This window comes from Alexandromys fortis, unplaced genomic scaffold (assembly GCF_014885135.2).
Source record: "Alexandromys fortis isolate MF-2015 unplaced genomic scaffold, M_Fortis_MF-2015_v1.1 scaffold_19, whole genome shotgun sequence".
NCBI classification, from domain to species: domain Eukaryota; kingdom Metazoa; phylum Chordata; class Mammalia; order Rodentia; family Cricetidae; genus Alexandromys; species Alexandromys fortis.
The window spans coordinates 6,725,848-6,735,846 of record NW_026067890.1 but is presented as its reverse complement, the minus strand read 5'-3'; the positions used below and the strand labels follow the sequence as shown (position 1 = coordinate 6,735,846).

At 45.9% G+C, this 9,999-nt stretch overlaps 2 long non-coding RNA genes across 2 annotated transcripts in view; one reads left to right on the top strand and one right to left on the bottom strand.

Annotated features, from left to right (window-relative positions):
* Window positions 1-8,375, bottom strand: part of LOC126511100 (uncharacterized) — a 10,613-nt gene extending 2,238 nt beyond the window's left edge. Inside the window, exons 1-3 of the long non-coding RNA XR_007594609.1 lie at window positions 7,388-8,375; window positions 4,894-5,071; window positions 3,610-3,681 (exon numbers count right to left, since the gene is read on the bottom strand). This is a non-coding gene — a long non-coding RNA (uncharacterized lncRNA). The remainder of the gene's footprint in view (window positions 1-3,609; window positions 3,682-4,893; window positions 5,072-7,387) is intronic.
* Window positions 6,578-9,999, top strand: part of LOC126511145 (uncharacterized) — a 41,819-nt gene continuing 38,397 nt past the window's right edge. Inside the window, exon 1 of the long non-coding RNA XR_007594612.1 lies at window positions 6,578-6,745. This is a non-coding gene — a long non-coding RNA (uncharacterized lncRNA). The remainder of the gene's footprint in view (window positions 6,746-9,999) is intronic.

Sequence of the window (9,999 nt, the reverse complement as noted above, 5' to 3'; positions counted from 1 at the left end):
AAAAAAAAAAAAAAAAAAAAACAAGCGAGCTAATAGTAGCTCCATACATGCATATTCCCAGCATGCAATGTGCAAACAAGCAATTTTCCCTCTCTGAGCAGTCATCACAGAAAAGGTTCATAAGAAAATCCTTGAAGATAACAAACAGTTCCCTGTGCAAATGACATTGTGTGTGTGTGCGCACACACACACACACACACACACACACACTCATAGGGGCAAGTGTGAGGCCAGGAGGTATCCTTGAGTGTTGTTCCTGAAGTAGACTAAGCTGTCTCTGGCCACCGAGTTTCAAGGATCTACCTATCTATGCTTCCCTAGCGCCAAGATTACAAGAGTGTGCCATTAAGTGAGTTCTGGTGATCAACCTCTGCCAGGGGAGCACTTCACTGACTATCATCTCCCCAGCTCTGTCACACAGTATTTCTGCTACAGGAAGACCTTCTGGGAAGGCCTGGAGTTAGACCTAGAAACTAGGGGCGGAGAAAACACGAGTGTAGTAAGAAACAACGAGAAAGATAGAGCCGTAAGAGTGGGAGACAGTTTTGAGAGTGGGATTAGGCAAGTGACCAGCTGGGTGGGAAGGTTCAGGCCAGAGGAAAATGGACCATATTTCTAAAACTTGTCTGTGCTTTGATTTCCTTATCTCAGAACCAGAATTTTAATAACACTCCTTAAGAACTGTTCTACGAGTTAATGAGATAATTGTGTTTGAGTACTCTGAAGACGGTTTCAGGAGGAAGAATCCAGTCTTGGACTAGGGATGTTGTGCAAGGGTTGAACACTTGCCTGACATGCATGACCCAGGAAGGGGAAAAGGGGGTGGACAAGGAGAAAAGGAGGGATGATCTGAGAATGTGCACCCGCCTAATTTCCTTGGGGGTAATTGCTGGTTGTTTTCTTGTTGCTTTTTCAAATCCTTGGTCCTCTCTGAGGGCCATAGCTCTGCTCTGATTGATGGTGGAAAGGTCAATTTTACCGTCATTTCCCAACTTGAATGGATTTCCCCCACTCAAAAACATATCCCATTTCTGCTTAGCTGGCGGTCCTCTCCTGACTCTGAGAGCACAGAGCCCACCTCCCTCTTTTGCAAGGCTAATGATCTTCTTGCACCTTGCCCCTGTGTCAAGGGTTCTGCAGTCTCTGTAAGGAAGATCTTTCTCAACAAATCCATTCCTTCCTCGCTTTCAGTGACTCCACCAATTAATACCTTTCTGGCCCCCATTTCGATTCTAGAATTAAGATTCTAAGAATCCATACAAAGGGCACAAAAAATTTTGCGCATTAGGCCTGAAAATATTAACGTTAAAGATGGAAGCCAACTTGTTCACAAATAGGGCATTCTTTGTTTGGAAAAGACCTTTGATATGAAAGAGGAAACTTCCAAAGCTAAATTGTCTTGTATGAGAAAAGTTAGAGGAACTAAAAGCTGGAGGTCAAAGAGAAGGGAGGAAGCAAGAGAAAGAGGTGAAATGGGACGATTGTTGGGGACCTTCCCCCCCCCCCCCAAAGCCAGCCAGCAAGTAGTTAAGAATGGTCGAATGAGCTTTTAAGCACAGGCTTAAGTGATTGGCTAGGTTGTGATATTATAATTTGTCTTTACCCTCATCCTCTACCAGAATGTACTTGTACAACTAAAAGGCTCTATTGGAGTGATTTTTGTTTTCCTAAGCCAAAGCAATTTGTATACATATTTTCAACTACCTTTCTGATGCCTGGTTACTTCAAACTATCAAAGTGGAGCAGTTGTTTATCTTATTTTACTGTGTGGGGGTGGGGGTGAGGGAGTAGGGGGTTGGTGGTGGGGAGGTGTATTTGTGTGTATGCACTCAAGTGTGTAGTGTGCATGTAGGCCAGAAGTATCTTCCTCCATCCCTTTCCACCTCTTTTTGAGGCAGGGTCTCTCCCCGAGCCTGAAGCTCACCAATGCAGTTGCCTGATGAGCCGCAGGGTCCTGCTTGCCTTGCTTCTTCAGCGCTGGAATCAGAGGAGTGGACCATCTAGTCCAGTTTCTGACAGTGGTTTCTGGTAATCCAAGTCCAGGGCCTCTTGGTTACATGACAAGCACTTTACTACTTGTCTGCTTAATCTCCCTGTGTCCTGGAACAATTACTTAACGAGATGCTAAAATGATTCTAGAATGGACCAGGAAGGCAGATGTGAAAGCTTGTCACGTGATGAATAACTGAAGAGCTGTCAAGTATCTGTTTAACTAAGGGCATCTACTGGCCACAGCCTTCATTTTGAAATGCCTTTCTGGAATGTTCCACCCTCTGTATCTCCTGCTATCTGTCTGCTTTGTTTTGCGTTTGGATTGGGGGTCACCCATGTTCCTTCATGGCTGTGTATAAGGCTTCTGGCCCTCTCCTCTGTAGGGCAGTACTTACCCGTTTTAGATAAACATCCCAGGCCAAGGTAAACAATGGGGAGCTTCATTGAGCTCCTCTTCTATGGGTGGGACACCTAGTAGATCTGTTCCTGGAAATAGACACTAGGTAGACCTAACATTACTCTGCCTCCAAATACTTAGTTAGCAAAGGGCATATTCTCTGTAGCCCCCAGACATAGACTAAAAGGAGAAAGGATATGAATGGAACAAGGTGAAGTTCAAAAACAAAGCAAAGAGGTTTTAGACTACAACCCAAGCAATTGCAGCCTTCGTTTTCTCTGATCTGAAAGGGCTCAAGCAAGCAAGGGATTGACCAAGAACAATTAGAAGCATGGTGGAGACCTTTGCAAAGAGGCCATGCCCCCTTTACACCATTGCGCTAGAGGGTCTACAGCTCCCTTTGGCACTAGGGCTCTCTCATTTTAAGTTTCATTTTTTAAACTATTATTTTTATCTTGTAAGTATATTCGTGTTTTGCCTCCATGTATGTCTGTGCACCCTGTGCGTGCCTGGTGCCTACAGAGGCCAGAAGAGGGTGTTAGATGCCCAACGACTGGAGATACAATTGTGAGCCACCATATGGGTGCTGAGAATCAGACCCAGGTCCCTCTGGAAGAAGAGTCAGAGCTGTTTCTCCATCTCTCCAGCCCTCCCTCCCATTCTAAACAATACATTGTTCTCTGGCTTCAAAAAGAAAGAGGGCGAGTGCTTGGCTGGAAGAAACAGTCTGGACTGAGAACCATCAGAGGGTTCTTATGGTTGTTGCCAAGAAGGAAATTAAAACTCAAGATGAGAAGGTTAAATCGGGGTTGGGGAGGAGGGGCACAGTAACCTCAGAAGAGATCTGTTAAATCATCTGTGTCTTCCAAGCAGCTTGGACCTAAAGAATGTCAGCAGTTCTCATCCTCCCACACAGCTACTCTATAATAATTAGTTTTCCTGCTTTCTTTCCCACAAGCGATTACCTTAATTATTTTAATTAGATTGTTCACGCACACAAGCTGTTTACAAGCACTTTTCTTTTTATGGCATCCCAGTAAACAGGAGAGGGAAACTACCACCTTAGAGGAAGCCTGGCAGTTTTCAATATCTAGGCCATGGTCCACCCTGGCCGGGAAACCTCCAGCATCCCAGGACCACTTTCCTGAGGAGAGTGAGAAGCCCCATCCCTAGGAGAAAACAAAACAAAACAAAAACAAAAACCCAAGTCCCATGTGTACCTTCTGTAATCAATGCCAGCCGAAACCGCGGGAGTCCATAGCCTGGATTTGGTACGGTCCTCTGGGGCAGCTCTGTGCATCGCAAACATTCAAGGCGATAGATGGTTAGTTGCCAGGCTTGATTAAGACTCCTCATACTTGGCATTTCTTAGCTATCTAGTCGATTCCTTCTCTCTCTTTCTACTAGTTGAGTGGCCTTGAAAACATTTTAACTTCTCAAATTCTCAACTTACCGATCTGCCAAGTAAAGGTAAAAGCAGCAAATTTATAGTTACTCGAGAATTCGAGGTGCCACGTCCCTCCTCTCCCCCACTCCCCTGCCTTCCTTCTCTTCTTGTCCCCCTAGATTGCTTAGCAAATTTGGATGAAACAAAACCGGGGTGCTTTGGTTCTAGGCTTCAGGACCCTTCCTAACTTCATCTTTAACCTTCCTCTTTACATAACCCCAGCTGTGAAGGCTGGGGGTGAAGATTGCTTGGTAGAGTGCTTGCCTAGCATGCACAAAGCCCTGGGCTGGAGCCCCAGTTTGGCAGAATCTGGTCATGATAGCTTATACCTGTAATCCCAGAGCTCCCAAAAGGTGGAGGCAGGAGGACCAGAAGTTCAAGGTCCTCTTGTCTATGGCTACATAGAAGGTCAAGGCCACTCAAGCTATATGAGATCCTGTTTCAACAGAGATAAATATTAATAGATGGATAGATAAATAAATTCCTAGCAACCACTGGGAGAGCGCAGGTAGGGAAAAAATCCTGAGGAATTCTTACTATTTGAATGGACATAGTGGAACACCTGAAAGACCAGGAATTCCTTTCTCCTCTCTTGTTCTCCCCGCTGCTTTGTGTGTGTTGTGTGTATGTGTGTGGTGTGGTATGTGTCTGAGACAAGGTCTCCCTATACTGCTCAGGCTAGGCCTGACCTCTCAATTGTTTTTTTTTTTTTTTTCCAAATAACTGGATGAAGTCATGAGCCACCATACCTGGTTTCCTCATCTCCAAAGCTATGCACACTCGATGCTTTGAGTGGCTCTCAAAGTGGCCTGAGTGTTCTCAGAGGAGAGGTCGGAGGGAGTGTGTTCTCAGGTGAACAGGCTCCTCAGCTCCGTTCTCTACCTCACAGGGTTAGCCTCAGGGTAGGGAACAATAGGACGGTGAAAGGTTTGCTAATCCAAGTCTCTTATTTTTAATTTATTATGTAAAACTCCCGCTGTGTTCTCCTTTGAATGCCGGCCAGGGCTTGAAGGAAGCCTGGCCGCTTTGCTCAGGTGTGATGTGAAAGGCGTCTTACCCAGTAAAGACAGATGTCTTCACAGCCAGCCCTCAAAATAAGGTCTCTTGAAAACAGATGCCGAATTGTTGGGCTTGGTGGCTCGGCTTTGTGCCTTTAATCCCAGCACTCAGGAGCCAGAAGTAAGCCTGGTCTAGGAAGCGAGTTCTAGGACAGCCAGGGTGGTTACAGAGAAACCCTGTCTCCAGAGGAAAAAAAAACAAAAACAAAACAGATGCCAAGAATCCCATTTTTTTCCTGCAAGGTGGGGCTGCTAACTCTTTACTGGTGTAGTGTTATTTTCATCATTTTTCATTCCAACTTTTAAAAAGATTTTTACATTTAGTGTGTGTGTGTGTGTGTGTGTGTGTGTGTGTGTGTGTGTGTGTAAGGTGGTGGGGCGGCACATTTGTGCTACAGGACGCGTGTAAACAGCCTGTGGGAGCTGATTCTGTTTCCACCATGTGGGGCTTCAAGCAAGCTGACTGCCTTTCCCTCCTGAGCCATCTCTCTGACCCTTTTGTTCGGTCTTTACCGAGTAAATAAAACAGAAACTTTTTCTCTCTAATACTTTTTGATGATTAGCCGTAGAACAGAGAAAAATGATTTGATCTGTGTTTCAACCGAACTGTTCGTGCCAAACGTCGTAACTGTAGTGTTTTTAGTATCCTTTAAAGAGACTGAGATGGAAGGGGGCGCGGGGGGGAGGGGAGGGAAGGGAGGTTCCTTATGTGTTCAAAAGGAATTCTTTGGCACCATCTTGTGGCTATTTTGGTGCAAAACTTGAAACCAAACCTTGAGCGTCTTTGTTAAGGATTCAAATGGAATCTTACAGCGCCCTCTTCTGGCACATTGCAGAATAGAGAAAACAATAGCGCCCGCCAAAATCTTAAGCCAGGCCAGCTTGGCAGGGTTTCTCACTCCTGAGGCTGTTGACATGTGAGGCCCGGTGGGTCTTCGTTTCTGGGGACTTTCATGTACGCTGTTAGGATGCTAAGCCTAGCCCTACCCAGTAAATAACAGTATTTTTCTGTAACACCCAGAAATGCCCCCACATTGCCAAGTGGCGCAGGGCAGAGGACAGCGGGGAGACCTGGAGATCTCCGGGGTAAGAACCACGGAGAAAGAGCGCACTATGAAACCGCTGGGCAAAGTGAAAAAAGTAACATCGGAGACCATACAACTTCCATTTTCCTAATTGTTATAGAACAGAGGGGAAAGACTTCCAAACACGAAAAAACTGTCATTTACGTAGTTACAAGATCACTGCCCGCAAAAAAAAAAAAAAAAAAAAAAAAATCCACAAACCCACCTGTTTATACACCATGCAGGTTAGGAATGTGCTGCTAACACTCACACTGATTCCTGAGGAAAAATATGCCTTGAACGTCTCTGATTTTCGTGATTGCATTATACGGTTGGTTCAAGAAATATGTGTCATCCCGGAACTCCAAAGACTTGTTCTCAGGCTTTTTGGTCCCATCCGAAAAATTCTTCTACTCTTCTCAGAAATCTCTCCTCAGCTAGCGATTGGAACCCCTCACCATATTCTGTGTTAGCACAAATATTTCGACCCTTTCTTTCTATTTCCATAATCTCTGTCTCAGCCAACCGTCACCTCTCGTCCTTTAACCTTGACCACCATCCCAGCAGCCTCCACCTCTCTAGCACCCGGAGAAAGCCTCTTGGCGGCTCTTACCCACAGTCCTCCTCGCAGACCTGGCTGCCCACACGCCACGTCATACCTCAGAATCAGGCACTGAAGAAGACAACCATTTTCCTGGGCTTTCCCGGGAGATAAGCTCTGTGGCAGGAAGAGGAGGGGAAAGAGATGACGGTAACACAGTGTCGGCAGTGTGGCCACAGCTTAAAGGTGAGGTCCTGCCCTGAGAAGACCTGCTTTATTTTCTCCCCCAGCTTCCGGCTGTTGCCTGGCCTAGTAGGCCTCATGGGCTCGGCTCTCACTTCTCCTCACCCTCTCCTCATTCCGTTCCATGTTCCTTGGCTCTCGCATACACGTCTCTCTTAGGTCCTCAGGCCTGCTCAGTGCCCATCCTGCATCCTTCATCCTGTATTCTTCATCTCTCTCTCTCTCTCTCTCTCTCTCTCTCTCTCTCTCTCTCTTAAAAGATTTATTTATTTATTTATTATGAATACAATACTCTGCCTGCATGTGTACCTGTACCCCAGAAGAGGGCACCAGATCTCATTATAGATGGTTGTGAACCACCATGTGGTTGCTGGGAATTGAACTCAAGACCTCTGGAAGAAGAGTCAGTGCTCTTAACCGCTGAGCCATCTCTCCAGCCCCTATTCTTGACTCCGTGATTCCTCCCCGTTCTTTCCCCACTGATATTTATTTGTATTCTCTCATTTTCATTCTCTCTGTCTCTGTCTCTCTGCATGTGAGCCTGTGCGCCATGCCAGAAACTGAACCAGGGCTAGTGCCCCCGGGAGGTCTCCCCAACAACCCTTTATAGGCTAGCAAGTCGCTGTCATTCCCAGTAGCTCTTACCTTACTTGACATTTCTGCGTTCCCTTATTTTGGTTGCCTGGATTTCGCTTGCTTCATTCTCTGCTGTTTTCCCAGGGCCTGGCGGAATGCCTGGCACCCAGTTGATACCCACTAACCATCAACAATGAGTGATGAAGGACGACGCTTGTAGCCATTTCCTCTACATTGAAACGCTGTCGGAGCGCAGGAGGGGAATCTTATAAAACTCAGAAATCTAATGAGACCTACAAAGCTCAGGAAGCTAAGAAAACAGACCCTGGGAAGGGCAAATGTTTGCAGTTGTGAATAGAAGGGAAAAAAGTCAGCCTGCGGACTGGGGCAAAGGTGAGCCAAGAGCTCTACACTCACATAAGGCCATGGCCCTCATCAGGAGTGAACATCCCTCCTAGTTCTCCTGGATCTTTACAACTTTGGACTCTGGTGAGCTAATGAGTTCCCTTGTCTAGGGAAGGCAGGCTTCTCGCGCGTGCAATCCAGAGCATTTCACCCACACTCCGTTCTTAGGGTGCCACGCTGTCTTGCTAATGTTTCAAGAAGGTCGTTCACCCATTATAGTATTTGTTTATTCTTGAAGGAGTGAATTCATTCACCAAATACTTAGGACCGTCTGAGTACTTTACAGAGGAGCAAAGTGACAAGGAAAAGTGATGAAGGGTGAGAGAGGTTTTATGTCCATGGAGAAGAACGTTAGGATCATGACAATGTTTTCATGAAACACGGGTTTTGTGGGGTTTGTGGATTTGAAGTGGGACTGACGGAGACTTGAACTGGGGTAAGAACTGAAACAATGCAAAGTTCTACTAATTCTGGTCTAGGTGCCAGCCCCTTTATTTAAAATACAACAAGGAGATACAGTCATAAAGAACAAAGCAAGAAAGGGTAAATCTGCAGGCAGCTTGGACTTCACCTCCAAATCTCTGCTTCTTCTCAAACAAATCGCTGGAGGAGAGAACCTTCCAGAAGAAAGGGCCGAAGGGGCTAGGATCAAGGTGGAGCAATGCCTTACCATGGTATTTTATTTTAATTCTTATTGATTCAAAGTCTAAACTCTTGATGTAGTTCTTGCTATTCTAATGGGAAGAGAGGACATCCACCCCAGCCTTTCCCCCATCAGTTCTTCACAAGATTACAGCCTTAATCAACAGGGGATCTACAAACCTGTAAAAGGCTTAGCTGCTTTTTGTCAGTCTGACAAAACCCCTGAGAAGACAAGGGAGATCAGGGTAAATACATAGCTTCAGAGCTTTCAGCCCATTTCAGCCCATGTGTGGAAACACAGAACATCATGACGAGCAGTATGTGATAGGGGAAGGAAAATAGCTTACCTCATCACACAGGCGGCAAAGTGTGACTGGAAGGCACCAGGAACAGGATATCCTCTTCAAAGACATGTCCCCAGTGACCCATTTCCTCTACCCAGGCCATTACTTCCCAATATCATATTCAGTATGAGCTTATCAATGGATTAACTAATCTTCATGATCCAACCACCTCTTAATAACACCATCAGCTAAGGACAAAGCCCTCAGCACATGAACCTATGGGACCATTTATAATCAAACCACTGTAGAACCATAAGGACATATGTGAATCAAGATGGGAACTCCAACCCACAAAAACTGTGAGGCAATACATTTCCTTTTTAAAAATTTTTTATTTATTTAGTATGTATACAATATTCTATGTATGCCTGCAGGCCAGAAGAGGACACCAGACCCCATTACAGATGGTTGTGAGCCACCATGTGGTTGCTGGGAATTGAACTCAGGACCTTTGAAAGAGCAGGCAATGCTCTTAACCTCTGAGCTATCGCTCCATCCCTGGTAATACATTTCTTTTGCTAGAAAACCAACACACATGGGTATCAGAATCCAGGATGTAAGTTTAGGTTATTTCCTACTTTTCTCACTGGTGGGCGGGACCCCACACTGATCTGGATCTTAGTTGTGCGTACCCCCAGCCTCCTATGATGATGATGATGGGTCACCGGTGGGCGGGACCCCACACTGATCTGGATCTTAGTAGTGCATACCCCCAGCCTTCTATGAAATTTCGATCTCACTTCAGGAGTTTAGGGGCAGGAGGATCACTAGATCTTCCTCCCTCTTCTCAATGGGACCACACTGAACGATTCTCCTTTTTTCTGCTTCTTGATGTTAACCTGGCTGCTTTAACGGGCTGCTCAAGGATAGGTGATTAAATGTAGCTTCTTGGGGTTCAATTTGTGACCCAAAGCTTCGTACTAATTGGAGCAAGACTTGGCCAGATAATCACATGGTAGAGTAGGTAGACCAAGTGGAGTCTGCACAGGCAGAGTCACCTTAGAATCTCAGCTTTGAGGAACTGCGGAGATGGAGCCAGTCCCTAGTGGCCATTAGGCCCATTAGCACCCTCTCCTCTGGGGCTCACACACTCATGGTGTTTTCCTCGGTGTGGCAAACATTTGTCTTGCACAAGGTAGTCACTCCCTCCTCAGGCACTTACCTCTTGTGCTGCCGGTGTGATCTCTGTGGGATTTCTCAACTTGGCATCAGTGCCCTTTGACTCCCATCAAGGGTCAATAAGGGGAAAGTTTGGCAGAGACCAGAGATGGAAGGGAGTCAGTTCAAAGT